The sequence below is a fragment of the Arvicanthis niloticus genome, chromosome 1, assembly GCF_011762505.2.
Source record: "Arvicanthis niloticus isolate mArvNil1 chromosome 1, mArvNil1.pat.X, whole genome shotgun sequence".
NCBI lineage: Eukaryota > Metazoa > Chordata > Mammalia > Rodentia > Muridae > Arvicanthis > Arvicanthis niloticus.
Window position 1 is genome coordinate 42723331 of NC_047658.1, and position 25165 is coordinate 42748495.

The 25165-nt window shown below is 41.4% G+C and overlaps 1 pseudogene across 1 annotated transcript in view; it reads left to right on the forward strand.

The window, feature by feature from the left end:
* The window catches only part of LOC117709224 (glyceraldehyde-3-phosphate dehydrogenase pseudogene), a 58414-nt pseudogene extending 33511 nt beyond the window's left edge, over positions 1-24903 (forward strand). The window contains exons 3-5 of the transcript XR_013111040.1: positions 3896-4167; positions 4457-9038; positions 19777-24903. The product of XR_013111040.1 is annotated as a glyceraldehyde-3-phosphate dehydrogenase pseudogene (transcript). The remainder of the gene's footprint in view (positions 1-3895; positions 4168-4456; positions 9039-19776) is intronic.
* Positions 24904-25165: the final 262 nt, after the last annotated feature.

Consider the following 25165-nt stretch of genomic DNA (forward strand, 5'->3'; position numbering starts at 1 on the left):
TGCAACAATTTATTCCAGTTTGAACAAGACAGTCCATTTCTCACCAAGACACAGAACCAGTAGTTTATAGATTTGCAAAACAAAAACATCTGATTTCTACTCAATTATTCAGTTAAAAAAAAAGAGAGAGTCCTGAAAAGGATGTTATAGTAGATATATTATTTTATAGTGTTTATCTGTCTGTATTTGGAGATTATTCCTTGTCTGTACAGACCTCTGTCCTTGAAGATTCTGTTTAAGAAGAGAACTGGCTTTGCTAACAGTAATCTTTGGAAATTCTTGGTTGACTCTGGTCACCCCAAGAAGGCTCACTTCAATTTCTTGTGCATTTACAACCCTCATTCCACCAAATAGCTGACAGGACTATTGTGAAGTCAAGTTGGTTTCAAACCTAGAAAAGTGTCCCTAACCACTCTTCTGACTCCTTTTGTTTTTGCCAGAGTGAGAGACCTGTTTCAGCCAGTATGCTTTCTTCAAGATGGGATAGTAAAGGGTGAAGTGTGTGAAAACCCTTTCTGGAAAACCTGTCAATGTGAGTCTCATCCCCAAATCCCACAGTGGAAGGAGAGAACCAACCCCAGATGATCTCTATGGGTACACTGCAGAGATGGGACAGTGTGTGTGTGTGTGTGTGTGTGTGTGTGTGTGTGTGTGTGTGCGCGTGTACATGGGACCATGTGTATATACATGGGACAGTATATACATTGTGTAAAAATGAGACAGTTGTGTATATACATGAAAAATGTATGTGTGTGTACATGGAACAGTGTGTGTATGTACATGGTATGTGTTTACACATGGGACAGTCTGTGTGTGTATGTGTGTGTGTGTACATAGAACTGTGTGTGTAGGTGCTCAGGCATGCACACCCACATACAAAATGTGTGTGTAAGTCTGGAGATTGAAACCAGGTGCTACCACTTCCTGGATAAGTTCTGTTCCATGGATCTACAATTCCAATCCTAGGTCCATTTTAACTGTGCAAATACTTACCCATACCTTCAGCTATCACCAACGAAGCCTCCTCATTCAGTGAATGAAAACTAACACAGAGACCCACAGCTGGACACTGTATAGAGACTAAGAAACTTTAGAACACTCAGACCTAAATAGGATGTCTCCGTTAAACCCCTTCCTTCAGGGCTCAGGCAGCTATGCGGAAGAGGAGGTGAAAAGATTGTGAGAGCCAGAGGGGATGGATGACTGCAAGGAAGCACTGTCGTCCAGACACACAGGACTGACGCACATATGAATTCACAGAATGCTTGACAACATGCATGGGGCCTGCATGTTCAAACCAGACAGAGTTCCAGAGCTGAGGGGGAGAAGTGGAAACGAACTCCCAACCCCAAGCAAAAAACTATCTCCAGTTCACAAGCATTTGCATAGGAAAAATTAGTTTTTCTGCCAATGGAACCACACTGGGTGACCACACTTAGAGGCAGGTCCTGTGCCCAGCAGTGGAGGATCTCAATGATATTTTTGTAGATTTCTGTCTCATATTACTTTGGGAATTTAAAAAAAAATCTTACACACACACACATATTATGGTTTCCAATTTTGTCTTTTTGTGGGTTTTGCCTTGTATGTCTGTGTGTGCCTGTACATGCCCCCAAGTATGCGTGTGTGTGTTTGTGTGTGTGTGCTTGTGTGTGTTACTTGTGCTCTTCCTTTTATTTTTACTCTGGGTTATTATTTGTTTGTTTGTTTGTTTGTTTATTTAATTTGCCTGTTTGATTTTTTAACAACAGAGAAAGAAGGCTTGGAGTTAGATGGAGAGGGAGATGAGAAGTACCTGGGAGGAGATAGGGTGGGGAACCCATGATCAGAATTTATATAGGAAACCGTATTTTCAATTAACAATAACTAAAGTAATCCTTATCACTTATTCCACTAACCCCATGAAAGTCACCCCACTTCTTCTAACCAGAAGGAAAAGCGACAGTGCCCATATTCTGTGCTCAGGGGAGAGGCAGTCTCTAATTTTTTCCACGTGTACTTTGTAATCTATATTTGATGCAAAGAGGCCCAAGGGAGCTGTACACCTTCAAACGTGATGGTGGGTTTATTCATCTTGTGATAAATCTCCCAATTGGCAAGTCTTTGGGGGAATTGAAGTCTGTCTCCCATGGGTACTTCTGAGGGTGTCAATAATGAGAAGTGATCTGTGCTTCTCGCTTGTATTTGTGGCCTATACTGAGGGAATTCGTGTCCACAATTCTCCCTGATGTGGGATCTTCCAAGAGGGCCAATTCTACTGAAAGTCTTGGGAGGGGCTACTGACTTGCCAAAATGACTATTAATTTCCCTCCATGTTGTGATTCTAAGATTTACCTCAGAACGTTATAAGAACAGCAGTGGCCCACCACAGTCTCTAGCTTTAGAAAGAAGTTAAAGACGGATATGTATCCGAAATAGTTCCTCTTCAGGTCTAATACCATAGCGTCTCCTCCTGGTCCTCTAAGTATCACCTTGTCCGAGTGACCAGGGCTAGTAATTTATGGCTCCCATTAAGAGGGTTGGCTAGATGTGCAGACATGTCAATAATTATTTCTGCTGGAGCTCAAACAACAGAGGAAGTCTCTGTCGAATGCCTTGTTTTAACAGAAGACAGAACTGCCTGACCTGGGTTTTATGACAGATGTCAAATACATCGACATGTGTTGTGAAGCAGATCACCTTATTGACAAAGAAATGAAAGCCCACCAAGAAGACAAATGGGAAACTTCCCTCGGGGGCTTCCTCATGTCTGGGCAGATTTGGCAGTGACCCTGAATAAAGACCAAGGAGCAGATGAGAGTGGACACCCTGGAGACAGTCCTCTATCATGGGACCTGAATACTAATAATGTTTCCATGTCCCAGAGGGCTGGTGAGAGAGTGTAGGGGAGGAGTGTGTGGTGTGACTTGAAGAGAAGAGCACTATAGCGATCAGGAGTTCCCCCACTACAAAGGGTACCGATTTATGTGTTCACCCTGGGGGGGGGGTGTCCCTGGGACCTGCTCAGGAATTGTTTTCTCCAGCCTTCCTTTTGTAATTCAGCTCTACACATATTTCTTGAGAGCCTACCATGCAAAAGGTACATGCCAGGCACTGGGCATGAGTCCTGAGCATCAATGATGGTGCTCCAGCCTGCATTCTACTTCTTGGGTCTGCAAATTCTGGGTCACTTGAAGTCTTGGGGTCACCTTCCTGCTCCTCGTTTTTCTTAACTGAGAAAACAGGCTCAGGACTCATGCTTACACAGTTGTGAGGGTTGGACACGGTGCCATTTCTGTGTTTTGTGCATATTAGGCATGAGAAGGGAGAGACCGGAAGCCATCCGCACTCAGTGTGCTGCTCCCTCAGCACTTCCCAAGGCTCCTGAATGCTGATGCCCGCAACAGTGAGAAGCAAGCTGTCACAAACGATATAATGACATTATGTCAATGATGAATCACATATGTGACAATGGCCATCTATATGGCTTTATGATGGAGTGAAAAAATTCCTCTGGCCTGACAGTATTGTAGTCACAGTAAGATCAGAGTGTAGCCACTATGCCTATGTGGGGATGTTGGTCTGAACTAGCCCACTGTATTGCCAGTCTAATAAAACTATAGCATAAGCAGTTATGCATAACACACAGTGTACACACACACACACACGCACACACACACACACACGCACACGCACACGCGCACACACACACACATATATATATAAACTATGTTTATATACTATAGGATATATATGTATATGATATATATGTATGTATATGACATATATGTATGTATCTATATGATATGTATGTATATGCATGTATATGTAAGACCCAGTCTCCCTTTGCATTGTGGTGTACTGATAAGTTGTTTGTTTGTTTATTTGTTTGTTGTTTTTCATCAATTTGACACAGACTAAAGCCTTCTGGAAAGAGGAAATCCCGATTGACAAAATGTCTCCATTAGATTGGCCTTTCAAGAAGCCTGTGGGAAAATTCTCTCAGTTAACGATTGACCTAGGAAGAAGCAGCTCATTGAGGGATGTGCCATCCTGGGCAGATGCACCTGGGCGGAATAAGAAAGATAGCTGATTGTGAGCATGGACAGAAAGTCTGGAGGTTCCTCCATGGCCACTGTTTCAGTTCCTACCATGAGTTCCTGTCCCCAGTTTCCTTCATGATGGACTGTAAGTTGAAATCAACCTTTTTTTCCCCCTCAAAGTATCTTTTGGCTGTGGTACCCATCAGATGGCAAGAAAGCAAACTAGAACATCCAGGTTGGCCTCAAACTTGCAGTCTCCCTCCTTCTGCTTCTCAAGGATGAAGACTATATATAGATGGATACCACAAAACTTGGTTTATAGTATATATTTTTTTATTTTAGAGAATATGCCTTCAATTTATTCATTTTTAAATGAAAATATTTTTTCATACAATATATTCTGATCATAGTTTCCTGCCCTTATCTCCTCTCAGGTCCCCTCCTATTTGGAAAAGAATAATTGACTGTAGAAGATGCTGTCATCCGTGCTGGCACCCTTCAGGATCTGTTTGTCACCCCCTTGACTGCATCTCTTAAGTGACCTGCACATGTCTGGTATCTAAATGTGCACCATCATGTTTACCCATCCACAAAGCCATGTAACAGTGTAGTTTGACATCATCTGTCCACTGTCATGTGACATCCAGTTCTTATGAGTCTATTGGAATGGAGAAGGCAGAAGTATGGATGGTGGAGAATGGAGCTTTTATGTTTAGAAAAAGGCCACCCACAAGTTAAGTGGGTAGACACATGATAAAATGGAAAACAATGACCACCCACTGTCTGCCTAAGGATGCTGAGATCCAGCTTGCTCATATGACCTTTTGCCAAAACAATCTTGTGGTCCACCCTGACCTCTCTGTGTCCCTCAGTGGGATGGAAGAACAAGGAGATTATGGCAAATGAACCTTCTTGTGGGAAGGTGTCATTAGCAGCAGTTTGCTGTACCCAGTGGGACAGGACAGAATGGTGCTCAGTTGTCCCTTCAATCAGGCACCTGGCCATCACCGAGGCCCTACTTGACAGTTTGTACTGGCCTCTCTGTGCTGTGATGCAGTGCTTGGCCTGATGTACATGCTCAATAGATGTTTCCAGATTTATCCCAGTTGCTACTCTGCATTCAATGATGGCATTATATTTTTGAAGAGATTGCTTAAGTCACTGGAAAGGCATAAGGGATACATTGTAGATGAAATGTGAGAAAGTCAACATAACTGGACTTTTTATTCTTTTAAAAAACATTCCTCCTTGTGAGATAGATGATCACAGAAGGGAACAGAACAGATTATTCTTTCTGGGTGGGCCAGATATATAAACCATTGACTTCTTTCTATATCTCTTCCTTCCCATCCCATCTCTCCCTCCCTCCATTCCTTTCTCCTTCTTTATTTTCCTCCCTTTCTCTCTCTCTCTCTCTCTCTCTCTCTCTCTCTCTCTCTCTCTCTCTCTCATGTATGTATGTATTCACATACCTTTAAACAGAAGAAAATTGCAGTAAAACTGAGGCAGCACAACTAAGAACATTCTAGACAGTTTTAATCCAAGTGTTATTTATGTGTGTTCATTTGTGTGTGTGTATCAGAGGACAGCCATTAGTGTCTGTCTTCTCCTTACATCTTTTTGAGGCAGTGTCTTTTTGTTACTGCAGCAATACAAGCCCGCCTAGTTGTCCCATGACCTTTGAGAGATTCTCCTGTCTCTCTCTCTCCCATCTCACCAAAGGAGTGTTGGGATTACAGACCTGACCTAACACATCTGTCTTTATATGGGTTTTGAGGATGCCAACTTGGATCCTCACACTTAGTTCCCAAGCACCTTTTCACTGAGCCATCTCCCCAGCCTCTCAAGGCTTTATACTTAATGAGGTTCAACGAAATTGAGTGAGATGAAACTGAAACCAAAGAACTAATGCTATGGGAAGGTAGAGTAGAGGAGGGGGTTATGGTCAACTAAGACTAAAGTGTATTTGACAAGCCTACGTGAAAACCAACTACCATAGAAACGTCCTTTGCTTGTTTAAAAGAAAACTCATGTGTAAATGGGCGAGCTGAGCAGCCTGTTGCTTTGGATCTTCTTGGTGGAATTATGAAGCCAAATTTGTATAGGGGAGATTCTGGCTCTGTGTGCAGCATGGCCCATGAAGAAAAATGATGGGGTATAAGCTGATTCCACAGATTTCATTCAGTCCAGTTGCCAGATGTTTTCTGCAGGGAGCGGGACTGCAAAGCTCCTTGACTTTTATGTGGGAAGCAAAGGGAATGAGAAGGAAGCTGGGACTCCGAGGAGGCACTGCAGTTGATTCCATAGGATCCTATGTAGATCTATCTGTCCATCCTGTAGAAGGCAGTGGTTCCCTGGAGACCTTTTTCTCCCAGGCTGGGTGGAAGTACAGGAAAAGGAAAGATTTTTCGTGTGCATTTAGGAAATGTAGGCTCTTGTCTCTAGACATGCAGAGGAGAACGCAGCTTTGTAGTCCCATGTGTGGTGTGCAAATTCCCATTCTCTCTCCTTCATTCTGACTCCATTATGCCCCCTTGTTCAGTTATTTCCCCTTGGAATTTGCATTAAATTCATTATCTGCTCTTAAGGGAGAGAGGTTCTCCAGAGTTTAATTGAGACATAAGACACCACCAATAAAAAGGTGGAGAAAGTGGGGAAGGGGGAGAGGCTCTCCATTACTTGTGGGACTATAACCATCTCTCAGGAGTTTAAGTGTCTTCTTCTTCTTCTTCTTCTTCTTCTTCTTCTTCTTCTTCTTCTTCTTCTTCTTCTTCTTCTTCTCCTTCTTCTTCTCCTCCTCCTCCTCCTCCTCCTCCTCCTCCTCCTCCTCCTCCTCCTCCTCCTCCTCCTCCTCCTCCTTCTCCTCCTTCTCCTTCTCCTTCTTCTTCTCCAAGAAAACTTACCCTCCTCCTCCAGGAAGCTCTAGTCTTGGAGACTTCTATTAACTTGATCCTTGGAAATGCTGTTTTAATTTTTTTCCATAATCATCACACAAATTGATCATGATAATCTCTGGGAAGAAAAAAAGGGAACCAGTGGCCTCCTTAACTGGGATGGGAGGGGACTGGTGTTTGACTGTCAGAGTTGATGCCCTTACTCCATGGTGGTCAAGACCTCTTTGTGCGTGACTTGATTCAGTCCTCCATGGGAGATGGGCATTGTTTCCTGCCCAGCCTGTTTAAATTGTCTTCTATATTTTGCTCCCTTGCAGAATAATAGAAGAATGTGAAAGGTCCTCACCTTAGCACTGGAACTCTCTGATATATGGGTCTTTTCCAACTGTTTCTTCATGACATCAAGGCTCACACTGCCAAGCTTTGGGCACTATCTGGGGTCAGTCAGCACTAAAATGTGTGGCTCAAGTGTGTAATTCTAAGTACTGTTTTGCTGAGCTGGAAGGGCTCCTTTGAAGCCCACATTTTAATTTAAATTTAGCACACAGAGTGGCAAAGATAAATAGATTCATCCAAAATACATTTGGTAACAGATTTTTTGAGTCAGTTATTAATTTTATTTGAGTGGTTCCTTTTTAAAAATTTTTTTATAAACTGTGAAACTCAAGAGGAAGCAGAGTCCCATGCACTGCCTTTTATTGATGGCCTGCTATGTGCCAAGAAAGGTGTTAAATGTTTTCCAATGCTGCCTCATTTATCCTGATCTTACAGACAAGCAAAAGGAGGTGTGAAGAGGTGAAGCTTCTCACCCAGCTGGAAAGTGGCAAAGTCATTCACAGATCTGCCTCTGCTAAAAAAAAAAAATTGCTTTATGCAACTCTTTGAAAACTAACTTCTTGGGAGCTACATGCAGCTTCTCAATGAACCTTGTTTTGCTAGCCTGGAGCCAGGGAGTTACTTTTCCTTTTGGGGATGTATCAGGTTCCTGGGGAAGAACTAGCCTTCAGTGGTGCCCAGTACCAAACCTGGTACACGTGAGTGTATCTTCAGCTTGTATCTATGGTGTTCAGTGGGTGCTTGGGAAAGCAATTAGGATCACATAAAGTGATTACAGTGGATATCTCACGATTCTATGCCTGCAGCTTTATAAGAAGAGGGAGACACCCCCTCCAGGTATGTTCTATGCCCTTCTCCCTGTGATGTTCAGTGTTGCTTTGGATCTCTGTCTACAATAAGGCTGACGTCACCAGATAAGGCCCCCAGACCCTATATATGCAAATTTGTAAGAGGAAGTAAACTTATTTTCTTTATAAAGTACTTCCTCACTATGAAAACAAGACTCATTCAACCTCTCTTTGGAAATGGCTCAGCTACCGTGATGGAAGGGGTTACATATTTTTAAGGTTACGTACTTCTAACTCTTGAGAAATTTTATATGAATTTGCACCGACACCTACAATCTGTAATGTATTGAACTTGGTTGTAGTGCAACATATGACCTATCAATACATGTGGGGTCCCCAGTGCATGCTAGGTAGTATGATCTGTGCTGCAGAGTCACAAAGCCAAGGGTACACACAGTCCTGTAGGTAAGAAGCACTCTGGAACAAAAGTGTGTGAGATCTAAAAATCTGCAGCAGAGCAAGCACAAAGGAGTGACTCAAGAAGAGCTTTAGATGGGCAGCAGTCACTGAAACCAAGGCTTACAGCTTTTCATAGGAGCTGTTCAAAATGAAGAGTCAGGGAGCCACACTATTCGAAAGATTTGACCAGAAAGTGTTATTACTCGGGGAAAAGTAACAACCAGATATCACTGACTGAAGAAGACGGTGCTCGGTGGAGAAGGAAGCTTTAAGACCAAATAAGATGTGAGAAACAGTAGAAGCCCCAGTGCATGTGTTGTTCCCTATAGATCTTCTCAGAGCCTTTTAATGTGGTCCTCAGCAGCATGAATGATCCTGTGATGAAAAATGCTTCTTTAGGGTTGAGACATATGGCAGCAGGCTTCAGAACTTTGGATGTGTTCTGTTTCAGACGAGTAACTACGAGCCCTGAAGGAAGAAACCACTGTTGAGAGATGAAGCCCAAGGCAACCTATAACTCGGCATTTCCAGTCTTCTAGGTAAAGGAGAGTAAGGGTCATAATTCAGGCAGTGAAACAGGAAAGCAGGAAGGGTGGGGAGGATTAGGAACTGTGGTGGTTACCCCAGACTGTAAAGGAGCTTGAGAGAAGAAAAAGATTTAAAGGGGGCCCTGTGATTTTAGATGAGATGAGATGAGGGCAGTGAAATGTTCGGAATGTGAAGAATTTAATTAGGCTTGAAGCATGTTATAATTTAGCTATGTGAATTTCACACATATGGTTTTTGGGTTTTTTTGTTTGTTTGTTTGTTTGTTTTTTTTTTTTTTTTTTTATGTTGAGTGTGTCTTTTCCTGCTCCATCCTCAGCTGGCTTTGTTCCCTTAGGCAGTTTCTCTTCTACTTCCTCTGATGCTGGATACTTAGGTTGTTCCATATTTTACATATTACAACGATGTGTAAGCTGTAAGACGAACCATCAGAGCTGGTTAACAAGCAGCCAACAACTAAAAATCCCTGTAGTCAGACATACATGCTCTTAATTTTATTTCAATCTGATGTGTCAAGTGGGTCCGTATTACCTTGCAATATCTGAGGTTTCATCTCAACTAATATCAAATGTGGCTTGACCACAAGTGCATAAAATTGAAGATTACAGAGAGCTGTGTTTAAATGAAAGCAAGATACAAAACAGTTATTGGCAGGTACACTGAGAAAATGTGCCCAGCACAGCATCCAACATTACCAACCGTTGAAAGAAGCAGCTAAAAGAACAAACAACTCTCCATCAATTTGCTTGTTATACTTTTTAATTCTTTTCAATTAAAATATTGTGTGTGTGTGTGTGCGTGTGCGTGTGCGTGTGTGTGTGCGTGTGTGTGTATACTTGCCAAAGCGTGCATGTCGAGGTCAGAAGACAACTTGAGGGAGTCTGTTCTCTTCTTCCAAACTCTGGTTGTCAGGCTTGGCAGCAAGCATTTTTTACCTTCTGAGCCATCCTGCACAGCATCTTTTCGGGTTTTTGATGCAGGATTTCTCTGTGTACCACAAGGTAGCCTGGAACTTACTATGTAACCCAGGGAGACCTAAAACTCATCACTCTTCTATACTGCCCTAGTGCTAGGTTTCCAGTTGTGCATCACCACGCCTGGCTCAATTTGCTTATCTTAAGCTCCCTGAAGACCTTACTCATGGACAGAGTAGCTACTGATGCTGGCCTTTTTCTCTGCTGTGTGATTTAAAACAAGCAGTAGGACTTTTGACCGCTCCTCTTTCCCACTTCTAAAACTAACTTGAGCAGATACTTTGTGCAATATTAGTATCTTCATCATTAGGGTGTTGAAAGGATTAGGTAGGGTTAAAAGCTACCATATTTTGAATATACGAAAGAAATTTCTTTAAGAAATAATGTACGCATTGTAATCCATTAATAAATTCTAGTATTCGTTTATTTGGTTTCCAGTTAATGGCATATAAAATCTATCTATTTGAATGGCAAAAATCAAGCTGGTTTGAATTAAGGAGGTGTGAAAAACTCTTGGGTAGAGAAAATACGTAACACGTCCATCAATTAAAAGTAAGTAAAATGTGTTAAAAGTAATGGAAAGTTCATGTTGAACTGAACTGGTTTTCTTCATGAGCTTATATTTTTATAAAGCTCTGTGAAACAGATTTGAAACAGTGCCCATTATGGAATCTGTGTTAATTGTTATTATCCCCATAAAGTTCAGATGATTAAGAAAAGTTTGCAATTATGCCAACCAGAAATGCATAGTACCTGCCTTTCATTACCTCCCACCCAGCCCCCTTTCCCCAGACTTATTTTTGGTACTGAAGACCAGTCTCTACCTTGGCAAACAGAATGTGTGCTAAATTGAAAATTTCCTCCCAGTGCCCTGGAGACTTCAGACAGCAGATTTCCAAAATTGCAGGGTATTTTCACATATTGGACACCACGTTCTTTGTTCCTTTTGCTTTTTATCACCAGTGAAGACTGTTTCTGTACTTACCCTCACGCCCGTCACAATCTTAAATATCACTGTGCTAGAAGGCACTGCAATCTTAATTAAAAGAACAGTCTAATTATTTACCCTGGTTGGTTCACACAAACCTCTACAGTATAATCAGTGGACTCCCTGAAGGGGCTTCATGATATTTCAGAACAGAGTGGGAAAGTTTGGTACTGACTTGAGCTTGGCTAACACGTAATGAAGTCTGACCTACAGTTCACCTTTAGGTCACCCGATCAAACAGAACTTATCTGGGCAATGTCTGAAGGTATGCACTGATATTGACTGAGTGCTGGTGGGTGGCACACTGAGAACACTTTGCAGTTATCAGAGCCTCAGAGAACCTTCCATGTGTTTCTGAGGGACAGAAGGAAAGCAGAGGGTGTCCAGAAAGGTCCTTCCCTTTTTGACGGTCTTCAAGACAAGCCCATGAGGCAAGTTTGAGGACAGCTCAGATGGCTGGAGGTGTTTTGTGACGCTCTCTTCCTGCACCTGGCCTGAGTTCTAACTGCCATTGCAGGGTGTGCCTGGGGCCAAGTCATCAAGCAAGATGGCCCTCTGGAAGTGAGGCAGAGATATTTCCAGGCCAAATTCAGGGGTCAGTTGTGTCCTTAAAAACCTTTGTTCTTGGGCTTCTCTGGCATAATGATGTAAAAGTACCTTACTGAAGGACACCCAAAGGGTCCTGGGGTCTCCTCTGAAAGTATAGTTTTAAAAAGCAGGCCCTAAAAACATTGGCTTAAAGACAGAAGATGATCTGATTCAGCCTTAAAACATACATTGGTGCCAAAGGTCTACTCAGTTTGCGTCATGGGCTTGATGAGCCTGAGGGGGGGGGCGGGGGGGAGGAAACAGATAGCGCCCAACCCAAGCCATTCTCCTTCAGCATAGCAAAAAAATTTGTGTAGTGGGGAACAATAATAGATATAAAATAATAAGAGACATTGAATAGAGAAAGTTATTAGGACTATTATATATTTACTGAGAGGTATTGTGAGGCTTAAGAAAAGAAGGGTAGATATAAAACAGAGCTTTGAATGTGTTGCCTACTCCTTTGACATGAGGAGATGTGACAACATATTTTTACTTATATTTTTCACTTACGTAGATGATTCCCTAGCAAGACGACAATTCATCCAGGTAACAAGGCAAGAAAAAAGATTTGATCTGACCTTCCAGATCTAATTCCATCTGCAGTTTTGACTGAGTAAAGCCAGGACCCCAGAGTGGAAATTGACTAACTCTGTTTCATAATCCCACAGGCACTGGGAGTCAGGAAGGTCAACTGAGATGCAAAATGAGTAGGAGAAGGCATAGAGGAGCCTCCCTTGGGTGGCCTAACCAGGAGAAGACCACATTAGGCGTTCCCTGATGCAGTAACAAGTAGGAGCTAGGCAGCTCATGGTTCTGACTCACAGACATAGGAATATGTGTAGGGCATAAAGTCAAAGAGAAAGGCTTTATTTTGTAATGTGTTAATGTTCATATTGGAGAATTGGATGGGCTGTTCATAGAAGCAACTAGAAAGCATCCTCAAATACATCCTCTTATCTCAGTAGGGAATTAGTCATCTATCTATTTTCTCACAGCAATATATAGTACTCTTCTTACTGTTCACCATTTGCTAGAATCACAAAGCCAGATACGCTCCAGACCCTACAAAGATTACAGTCAAACCAAGTGTCCCAGGAATGACACTCTTGCTGCCAAATACCTGGGGATGTGACCAAAGGGGCACAGCCTCTTGAGTATTTATTTATTTATTTATTTATTTATTTATTTATTTATTTATTATTAAGAGGACAATGTCTTCCTGGAAGAACCTGCCAGGTGGGCACTGTGGGTTTTGTTTGTGTCTCTTCATGAATCCACGGTTCACCCAATGCATACTACATTCCCTCCCACACCCCCCACACCCCCATTGACTGAAGACTCCAGGAAATCCTGAAAAAATCATTTGCTTAACCTATCACTTCCCAAGTAGGGTTAAGGTCAAACTCCTTTGTGCAGGTAACAGGCTGGTTGGTCATCTTGTTGAACAGTTTGGGAAACACCATTTGAACAAAGTCCAAAGCCTCTGCCACACTGGTCTCTTTTACCAGAACACACCTTTTGAACTCCACCTATCATTGTCACCGATGCCTACCCTCCCTTGTGGACACATCATAATTACTTTTACTATCTTTCCAACTTCTTACCCAACTCTGATGCCACCTCCTTTATGAAGCCCATGCCAACCACCCCAGATCAGTCTCGCATTGCTATTCTCCAGACTTCAAAGGTCACTCAGAGTTTATTTAATTATCACTCAATGCTTATTTTTGTACTATTTTGCTTTCTTTTCACCATTTGTGCTTGTAGTGTTACTCTTTCCACCTCTAGGGCCATTGTATTAGCGTATAAACCTTCTGAAGGGACTTTCATGTCAAAAGGCAGGGTATATTCATTTCTTTTCTCACTGTTGTGATCAAATAGCTGGCCTGAAACAACTTACCACAGGTAGGCTTCATATGGCTTAGAGTTTACAGCTTCCAGATCCATTCTGACAAATGTTAGGTTAAGCAAATAACTTTGCAGGAGTTCCTGGAGCCCTTAGTGAAACTCAGCCAGAGGAAGGGGTGTCATTAATCATGGTAGGAGAACACGGTGACAAGACTGTTGGGTGTTGGTTACACTGTATCCTCAGTCAGGGAATGGGGTTAGGCAATAAAATCTCAAAGCTTTCCTTCAATGACTCACTTATTTCAATGAGATTCCATGTCTGAAAGACCTGCAACCCTCTAAGCCAGGACCACTAGCCGGGACCAAGTGTTCCAACTTCTGGGGGATATTTCATATCCGAACCACAGCACAGAATTGTGAAAGGGCTTGGGAGATGGCTCCATCCATCAAGTGCTTTTGGCTTTCAGAGAGACTGCCCTTGTCTTTAAGAAGGTAGGAGGCATGTCAAATGGATCCACCCATCCAGACTGTAATCGTAAAACTAGCCAACAAACAAAGAATTAGTCCGAAGCAACATGACTTCCCTGTTCAGAGAGACTGTTGGGTTATACTGGAAGAGGTTCCTGGTTCCTACTGTGGCTGGCATGTGCACCTGGTGTGCAGAGCCTAGATGTCTCAAACATGCATTTATAGCTCAAGAGTCTGGGAAGACTCAGCTGTCCAGTAGGTCAGCTCAGTCTTCAATCCACATGGTTGTCTATGGTTAGCAAAGGAGTCTAGAAAAAGAATCTTTAATTCTCCTTGTAGTTTATATAATATGCATATTCATTAAGAAAAAATGAGTGTCAATTCACTAAGCATTTACTGAGTGTTTATTATCTGCTGGACAGTTACTGACAGCTGTCTAACAGTAAAAGACAGACCGAGTGCAATTGTGATGGAGGAGAGAGGAAACAGGGAGACAAATCAGCAGATAATAGCAGTAGTATTTATGAAAGAATTAAATGCTAATAGACAGTTAAAGCTGGGCATGGGAGAGAAGGGGCGGGAGGGTCAGGGAAGACTCTCCTGTTAGGATAACATTTGAGAAAGAGTGTAAAGGGAATGTGAGAGCTATATGGGCTAAGAGTCACCTCATAAGCAAGAGAAGAAAGAAGAAAGTGGCTTGAAGCAAGGTAAAGAAACATGCCAAGTATTTTATCTGTAAAGGCATCAGACCAGAATGGATTCTAAGAGGACTGCATTAGTGTTTGCAAAGGATCATTGTGGGTGTGTGGGATGGAGAACGTGTTGAACATCCCAAGAGAGGGGGCTGTCAGTAGAAGGACATGGATGAAGTCATAGGAGATGTAAGATGCTAGTAGCTTGGATCAGAACAGGATGTCTTAGCACTGCAAGATTTGATGCTGCACAATTCTTAATGGCAAGGATTTCTCATAGGAGCCAACCTGTGGTCATGACCCCTTTGGGGGAGGTATCAAATAATCCTTTCACAGGGGTCACATGCCAGATATCTTGCTTATCAGATATTTACATTAGGATTCATAATAGTAGTAAAATTACAGTTTGAAGTAGCAATGAAAATATGGTTGGGGGAGTCACCACAACATGTGGAAAGTATATTAAAGGGTTGCAGTATTAGGAAGGTTGAGAATCTCTTCTCTAAGGTATTTATTTATCAGCATCCCCAGTGTCTACCAACTAGATGCCAAGATTTCCCCTCCAGTCCCTGCTTGAGTTGTGAGAACTCTAGAACAATTGTTGAACTGTTGTGTTATTGGTAGAGGGTTGGAGGACAGACTTGAACACTTAGGACAGAGAGTCAGTGAGAAGCACTGTAATCAGTCTGACGAGGAAGAAGGGAGAGGCCAGATGAGAGTCTGTGTTTCCAACAGGACTATCTTTGGGTGGTGCTGGAGGAAGGACAGGCTTGTTGAGAAAGATGCCTGGTTAGCGTATGCTCATGGGGGCAGCTCATGAGATCTCTGCAGTACAAATTGGAGCAAGAATTGAATTTCCAATTCTGGAGTACAGGAAAGGAGAACTGCTTTGACAGACACTTGATGGCCCATGCATGACTGGGGTCATCCTGGAGAAGGGTGGTAGGATTGGTTAAGAAGGGAGAGAAGAGAGCTGATATACTACAACTGTAACAAATCTAAAACACTAAAGCCTAAAGGAAGAGCTCCTCCCCCAAGAAGGTGAGAAGTCCCACCAAAGGACCTACAGATGAGACAGCACAGTGATGAAGATGCAGAGCTTGGCAATCTGTGGCACTAGGTGTATAATTTTGATTCCCTCACACTTACATTGCATTATACATATGATTTAGACTTTCTTTCTCTCTTTTTGATGTATGTGTGTGCAGAGCACCGTTATGGGGTGTGTCCCCACATGTGTGTGCTTGTGTGGGAGAGCCAGAGGACAACTCTAAGTGTCATTGGGTGCTACCCACTGTGTATTTTTATTCATTTATTTGCTTGTGTGTTTATTTACTTTTTGAGACAGGGTCTCTCACTGGCCTCACTGGTCTTATTGTCAGTAAGCTAGAGTGGTTAGCCAGTGAGCTCCAAGGTTCTGCTTATCTTTCTTTGCTCCCACTCCCCCACCCCAGATCTGGAACTACACTCATGGACACCATGCCCAGCATTCTTTACATAGGTTCTAAGGACTCAACTCAGGTCCTCCTCTTTACAAAGCGAGCATTTTACTGACTGGGTTGTCTCCTCAGTTCCACGTTAGCCTTTCTAAATAAATATTTTGTATTGTTGGAAGGATTACATGAATTCTGTGCTCAAAATCTTTAGCACAGTACGGACTGGGTGAGTTCTGGGTAAAATGGTAACTGCAGGAAGAGATGTGGAGAGACACAGGGCTACGGGGGCTAATCGAGCTGGGGACAGTCATTAAGGCAAGCATTTAACTTGGAGCCTGTGACGGGTGTGAGCAGAGGGAGCCACATCTCAGCTAGCAAGCCTGAATAGGATCGGCTGTAACTCTACACAGCCCAAAGCCCGCCATGCCCCTGGGTAATGTAATGAAAGGTGTTTTCCTCCTCCTCCTCCAGGACAGGTGCTCAACTGATACAATTTAGGGTCTCAAATTCCACAGCTTAATTGTTTGCTCTCCACACAAGTTAGCTCCCTCTCAGAACACCTGTGGACTAAGTTCTTTTGATGCACCAAAGCCTGTCTTTTATTAAGCTCTTTGCAAGCAGTCAAAATAAGACCAAATGTCCATATGCCCACCGCCCCCCACCTCATATCCACATGGGCAAGAAATCAGCCCTCATGGGGGTTACACAGTTAGTACTTAAAATAGCCATCAGATCCTTGGGCTTTGGAAAATAAGGTTATGCTGTTAACGTAACCAGAGTTAGATATGAAATAAAATGAAATCTTTTATATGTATAGAAACTTGCCTACACACGCACACCCATAAAATTTCCTGTTAGTTCTACTTGAGGTTTATCCATGTTGAATCGATAAAAAAATGATTTAGACCGGACGGTTTCCAACAGCTGGTTGCGCTTTCAGTCTTCCATAAAGAAGTTAAAATTAATTTTAATATGTTGATGGTGCTTATTGATGATAATATTCATAATAAATATCCATCGGAAAAATCCTCTGGCATATGTATGTGACAGAAAGGTCAGGAGTGTTAATGACGATCACCACACAAAATGCAATTCAGTCAATTACTTTAATTAAATCTAAAACTACTTTATGTCTTCTCATTTATATAGTAAACTGATAGAGGGGAAAGGGCAGCATCTTTATCTGGCTCCTTTTAGAGTCCAAAGTTCGGGGGGTGCCTCCGATGGTGCTGTAAGATTTGTAGCTCTTGTGTTCATTTTGGAATATTTAAAGTAATTATGGGTCTTACTAGTAACGTTCTTGCAATAATAAGAGGAAGAAAAGGTGGCGATTTCCTCTTGAATGCATTTTACAGAAAGGGAGCTTTGCCTCTGCAGACACTAATCTTGTATTTAACACATTGGGTGATACAGGCTACAGCCAACATTCCAGAGTAAATGGTAGAAATGTCTATATCTCTTTCATTACAGAGTTGGGGATCAGAAAGAATGTAGCTATTTGAATTCTTTACAACCTCATAGGCCCAATAGTTTAAAAGTCAATTAGTATTTTCACTACAAAAAAAAAATGCTCTTTCATTAATGCTGCTATCCTACAGAATTTTGTGTTTTTTATTATGTTGTTAAATTTGGAAACTGAAAAACTAGACATATTTTTTTTTAAGGCATCAGGCCTTGGGAAATGTCTCAATGGTGAATCCTCACCACCTACACAAATGTGGGGTAGGTGTGGCAGCCATCTGTAATCTCAGCCCCTGGGAGACAGAGGCAAGGGATTATCCAGAACAGGCTGGCTAGCTAGAGCAGCTGGAATCAGTGAGCTCCGGGTTCAGTGAGAGACCCTGACTCAATAAATAAGGTGGAGAGCAATCAATTTACCAGGTCTACTTCAACTTTAGGCCTACACACACACACACACACACACACGTGCACAAGTGTACACACACACATACACACACACACACCATGTATGCCCTCCCCATATATACACATTTGTATACACCTGTAAACCAATAAAAAGGACTCAGTCAACTAATACAAAAATTCACTTGATTTTCAACAGTTACTTAGTGCTTACAACTTAGCACCACAATCATATAATACCAAGTCTTCTCTGGATACTCATAGGGATTTTATTCTAGACCAAAGGAACTGATCAATAAACACAAAAACTGAATGTTATCAGATAGTAAAGACTTTGGTTGAGGGGAAACAAGACGATGAATGAAAACTCCCTGTGTTTCCCAGACTGTTCTGGGTTTAGATAGAAAACATGACCTCTTACAAATCCCCAGTCCTAGATAAACTTGTACCTGTGTGGACCATTTAAGTACATCTTTAACTGGATAATCAAATATCCAAAATGCTGCAGAATTCGAAACCTTTGGAGCACCATCATGGCACCACCAACAGAAGCTTCTATTCTGACCTCACGTAATGGGGTAGAGGCAAAATTGATTTGCACTATAAGTATTATATAGAATTGTCTTTAATTTGTGTGGAAAAAGTATATCTGAAACATAAATAAATTCTATGTTTACAACTAGGTCCCACCCGAAGCTAACTCATCCTATATATGCCATTATTTACAAAACTGAAACAATCCATGAATCTGAAACATTACTGGTTCCAGGCATGTGGTCCAGTGATAATCTGCAATGAGAAAGAGGATGACTAGTTGGGGGGTTCGTTGGGGGTGTCATGTTTGAGATGAGGTGAGAGCACGTAGAGGCTCTGCCTGCACAGAACCACAGAAATAGCAAGGCAAACAGTGTCCTCTTCCAATATGTTCCCCCCAAAAGGTCTAGGCTTTAAGAAAAAACATATGAGATGTTTTCTACCAGGCAGAAGTGGTAAGCATTAGTATTTCTATTTTGCACATCAGATTCATGTCTATGTGAGTTCAACTACACTGCCAGAAGGAGTTAACTTAAATAACTTTTGAAAGGAAGAGTCACTCAATCATAGTCAAACTACTCAAAGACAAAGGAAAACAAGGAATGTTGGAAGCAGCAAAGGAACCACACATTCCTCAGTAGGATCAACAGCTGCCTTCCTACCAGAAGCACAGAGACCGGAAGGGTAACTCTTAGCACAGTGGACAGAAAGACAGAAAGACAATGTATACAGAATTCCAACCCAGGCTAACATTATCCTGAAAAATTAGACAAGAAATAAAGTCAAAGCCAATGAAGAAGGAGGGAGGAGAGAAGAAAAGAAAAAGAATCATTATGGAAATAGACTTTCTCTGAAAGAAGTAAGTCCTTCATGTAGAGATAAAAGGACAATAGGAAGTAACTTAGTAATGGGTAAATGAAGGTAGACAGGTAAGTATGAAAATGAGGATTAGTGACTCTACAAATCTTTTATTTATAAGCCAACTTCATACGCAAGAAGTATTCGACTGGAATATGTGTATAAATATATAGGTTATGACTATAGTTGCACAAAGACAGTGGAAGAGATGAAGCCACATTGTAGTAATGTTATTATATATGATTACAATCAAGTTGGTATTAGCATAAGCTACATTATTGTAAGTTATTGTTTATAATACTCAGGGTCACTAGGAAAATAACTAAAGCCGATGAATGAGATTATTAAAATGTCATACTGTAAAGTATCTCTCATGTACGTCAATATACATGTGATAACCATACCAGTTAAGTAAGATGCAGAGATCATCAAATATTTTAAACAGACAGTTTCAGGCTCTCTGCTCCTCCATATTTCAGAGACAGTCACATCTTCTCAGGCAGTGCCAGCCTCATCCCTTAAACACAACGCTAAACCTGGAGTGAACAGATTTGGTTCTATTGGGCACCTGGTTACCAGGGCTACCTGCTCATCTGGCAATGTAGATATCCTTGCCATCACTAACCTCTTCACTGACCTCAACTATATGGTCTACATGTTCCAGTATGACTCTATTTATGGCAAGTTCAACAGCACAAGCAAGGCTGCGAATGACAAGTTTATCATCAATGGGAAGGCCATCTCCATCTTCCAGGAGCAAGAACCTGCTAATAGCATTTGGGGAAATGCTGGTGCTGAAGATGCTGTGGAGTCTATTGGCGTCTTCACCATGGAGAAGGTTGGGGACCACTTGAAGGGAGAGGCCAACAAAGTCATCATTTCTGCCCCTTCTTCCAATTCCCCAGTGTTTGTGATGGGAATGAACCATGAGAAGTATGACTACTCACTCGAGATTGGTGCTTCCTGCACCACTAACTGCTTAGCCTCCATGGCCACAGTCATCCATGACAACTTTGGCTTTGTGGAAGGACTCATGACCACAGTCTATGCTATCACTCTACCCAGAATCCTGTGGATGGTCCCTATGGAAAGTTGTAGTGTTATGGCCATGGGGCTGTCCAGAACAGCATCCCTACATCTGCTCTTGCTACCAAGGCTGCGGGCAAGGTCATGCCAGAGCTGAACAGGAAGCTTACTGGAATGGCCTTCCATGTTTCCACTCCCAATATGTCTACTGTGGATCTGACATGCTGCCTGGAGAAAGCTGCCAAGTATGATAACATCAAGCTGGTGGTGAAGCAGGCATCAGAGGGCATCCTGGGCTACACTGAGGATAAGATTATCTCCTGTGACTTTAACAGTGATACTCATTTCTCCACTTTTGATGCAGGGGCTGGTATTGCTCTCAATGACAACTTTGTAAAGCTCATTTCCTGGTATGACAATGAATACAGCTACAGCAACAGGGTGGTGGACCTCATGGCCTACATGATCTCCTATGAGTAAGAAGCCCAGGAGCACCCACCACAGCAAGGACTCAAGAGGAAGAAAGAGGCCCCTCGGCTGCCGAAGGGTCTGGGTCCAAATTAAGCCCCTGACACTAAGCATTTTCTTCACAGCCTCCATCCCAGACCTCCAGGATCATGGGAAGGGCCTAGGAAATCCAACTCTCTTGAGTACCATCAATAAAGTTCACTGTACGCACAAAAACATAAAAAAGTTAACTCAAAGAAAAAGGTGTGGGGCGGGGGAGCTGTGATTGGGATGTAAGTAAATTTAAAAGTTAAAATGTCAAAAATTTGAAAATAAACTAAAAAAAAAAAAAAAAAAAATCCAAAAAGAAAAAAAAAAGTTGTGGGGCTGGTGATCTAGCTTCATGGTAGAACACTTGTCTAACAAGTATAATGTTCTGGGTTTACTCCCCAGTTTTAGGAAATAAAAATAAATGCTTTACCTTTGTTTTTCTGTAATAGACAAATTTTACATTCGCGGAAACATTAGAAACATTGAAAAATTTACCAGGTAAATAGTAACTGAAAGCCAGTGAGAGTGACTCTATTAATTCAGAAAATATAGACTTCACACACACACACAAAGTTACTGAAGAAGAGGATAGAAGCTTTATAATGATGAAAAAAGTCAACCAGGAAGACATTGTAATTATAAATGTATATGCATCAAGGCTGGAAAGGAGAAATAATATTATCTCCATTTAAAGATGATACTATCTCTTTCATAGAAAATCTTGAGGAATCAATCAAATTGTCTTGGAGAAAATAGATGAGGTACCAAGGTTGCAGACTACAAGATCAATATACAAAATTATTTTTATTTTGACACATTAGTAATGAGCTGTTGGGAAATACAATTAAGAAGACAATTCAATTTACTGACATCAAAAATAGTAAAAACACTTTAGAACAAGTTCAAGAAAGCACACCGAATACCACCAAACTCATAGAAACAAGTTGAAGGTCTAGATAGCTGCAAAGACATCCTGAGTTCATGAACTGGAAGACTCAGCATTTATCTGCAGAGTCAATGTAAATCTTTTCCACATTCCTGCTGACTTTTTCTTGCAGTAATAGGCTGATCCTAAAAATGTAATGGTGATCTAATGGACCCAGTGTAGGTAAAAGAAAACAATCCTGAAAACAAGAGAAATTTGAAATTAACTATAAAGTTAGAGCAGTCAAGAAGGAATGGTTTCAGTACAAAGGTCAATATTTAGATCAATGGAATTGAACTGAGCATCCAGAAATAAACCCTTTTCCAGTCAACTGATTTTGGACAAGCGTGCCAAAACAAGTTAATGAAAATAAAATAAATAAAATAAAATAAAATAAAATAAACAAAAAACAAATAATCCTCTCAAAACATGATACTGGGCGACTGAGTGTTTATTTGTATAAGAATAAAATTAGACCATGTGTCCCACATCATGTTCAAAATTAGCCTCGAGATGGATCATGGAATTAAATATAGGCGCTAAAACAGAATTAAGCAATAGTTTTCTAAATATGATACCCAAACCAAAGGCAATGAGAAAACATAATGTAAATCTGACTTTATTAAAGTTAATAAGAAACATTTATGCTTCAAAACACCATCAAGAAAGTGAAAACAAGATTCACAAGACAAAAAAGTCTTTTCAAGTCGTATATATGATGAGGAACTTGCAGGCAAAGTATAAAATGCCTAAATTGAGCAACAGGAAGACAAATATTTTATGAAAAATGGGCTGATCTCTAGAACCCATGTAAAAGGTTAGGTGTGGTAGCAGGTACTCAGTGCTTGGGGTGCTCAAATAGGCAGAGCTCTCGAGTCACTGAACAGCCAATCTAGCCTAATTGATAAGCTCTCAACCCCTGAGAGACCCTGCATCAATAAAACAAACAAATCAAAACAAAACAAAACCCCCAAACCCCAAAACCCAAAACAACAGCAAAGAAAAAGAAGAAGAAAAAAAAAAAAAAAAAAAAACAACCAAGGTAGACTGTGCCTGGGTAACATATGGCAAGAACCTGAGGTTGACATATGGGCATTTGCACTTACACACATATGCACCCCACCCCATTACCCACACAGGGGCTTTGTGTACTAGGATTTGAGTAGATCCTTTCCCTGAAGAAAGTGTACAAATTACCAAGAAGTACATAAAAAATGTCCAGTATCTGTAGTTCTTAAGAAAATGTAAGTAAAAACCACAATGACATTCCATTGTACATATTCACTAAGATGGTGAAAGAAGAAGACATTTGATAACAAGATTTAATGAGGAGAGAAAGTGACTGCGGATGGGAGTAAGAAATAGCCCCCTTGGGAGACAGTGTGTCAGTTTCTCGAAATGTAAACCACAGAGTTTTCATAGGGTGTGGTGATTTCACACTTAGGTATGTACCCTGGAGAACTGAAAATCTATGTACACAATAAGAGGTCAAGAATCTTGTTATCTACATTATTTAAGGTGCCAAAAGTGGAAGCCACTCCAACTATGACCAACTGGTGATCAGATAAAACATGAGACAGCTATGCACTAGATCATACTGGGTCACAAAGAGAAATGAGGTACTCATATGATATATGGATAAACCTTGAAAACATTATCCACTTAGCGGGAGAAGCTAGACACTTAAGATGACATCCTAAGTATACATCTCTATGTATATGAAGTGGGAAGAACGGGCAAATCCCACAGATAGAAAGTAGTTTACTAGTTGTGAATCAGAGAAGAGAATACAGTGACTACTAGTTGACATAAATTCTGGGATTAGAGGCACAGCACCCTGTTCTAAGTGGTTACTTTCTCTAAGATATGATAATTGGCTCAGTTCATAATTGCCCACTAATACCCCATTTCCTCCTGTCTTTTTTGATGGCTAGAAAACTTTGTCACTGGAATGTATTTCCCAGCATTCCTTGTAGGTAGGTGTAGCTGTATGTCTTCAGTATATAATAACTTAAAAAGAACTTGCTGGCTCTTTACTTCTTCCTCCCAGTTTGGATTGGCTGAAGCACCCACATGGAGTACTGAGCTACCTCTGACCTGGCTGTCAAGAACAACAGACCAGGGGCTCGCTGAAGTGCCCAGCTGAAGGCAGAGCCTTCCTAGTCTCTCTAATGCCAGGGAAAAACAAACTCTCTAAGATCTGTCAGTCGTTGGCACTTTAAAGTAGTCTAACCAATCTAATTTAGAGAATGCCATCTTTGGTGTTGCGGTCATTAAAAATATATGCAGTTTCTTTCTTTCTTTGGATCTGTGCTCAGATTGTCTCAGATGAGTAACTAAGCACAGTCCTTTCCTTCTAGGACTTGAAAGTATGGTGGAGATGTTCGTTATGTGCGTAAATAGCAGAAAATGGCAGTAAAGAATAAGAACGGAGATTTGTGTGGTGTGTGTGTGTGTGGAGGTACATGTGAATGTCAGAGAGTACAAGCAGACGAGCCTAATGGAAGTGGTGGTTTTTTTGATATACAGCTCACAAAGAAGAACCACAGTAGGGCCAGGGTCAGGCAGGCAGGAGGGAGAAGTACAGTAGCCAGCAGCCTAAGTGGGATGCAGGGGTTTGGGTTGAAGCACAGGGAAGATGTCCAAGCTAGAAGCCTGCATTTGGAAATCGTGGAAGAGATGACAACTGAAGTACTGGTCTGTTCTACAGTCATAATTAGCTCCGTACACCAACTCTCCATGTGCATTTCAGCTCTTTCTCTTTTTAAATAATCATTCAGTTTTTTAAAAATCAAACAGTTTGAAATTACTTTTAATGTTAGTATTTCTATAAATAAGAAAACCAGTGGTAATGATTTCACTTCTTTTGTATGTATGTGTTTGTGCAGGCATATGTGTGTTCATGTGTATGTAGGTACACATGTATGCAGATGCGGTTTTGTTCTCCAGGGGATGTCCACCCAGCTTTTTGAGACAGTGTCTGTCACTGTGGCTTACTGGTTAGGCAGTACTGACTCACCAGTGAGACTCACGGCTTTTTCCCATCTCTGCCTCCCTAGTGCTGAGGTTGCAGCCACTGTACTCTGGTTTTTACAAGGGCATTGAGGAGTCAGCTTAGATCCCCATGCCCTTAAAGCAAACAATTTACCCACCCAAGAATCCTGCTAACTTCTGACTTCATTTCTTCCACCTTCAAGAAAACAGCATAGCCCGGAGCAGCACAAAAGGAAGTCAGGACCCAGAATCAAACATAAGAATGGACAAACTAGAAAGGGAAGTTAAGTCATCTTTACCTGCTGCAAATGGTTTTTTTTTTTTTTTTTTTTTCCTGGCTAGTTGATAATCGTTTAGTTGAATGGTGTGCTTTTCTTCTGGTAATATTTACTTAGAATTATGAATGCCAGTTTGGCACAAAGACA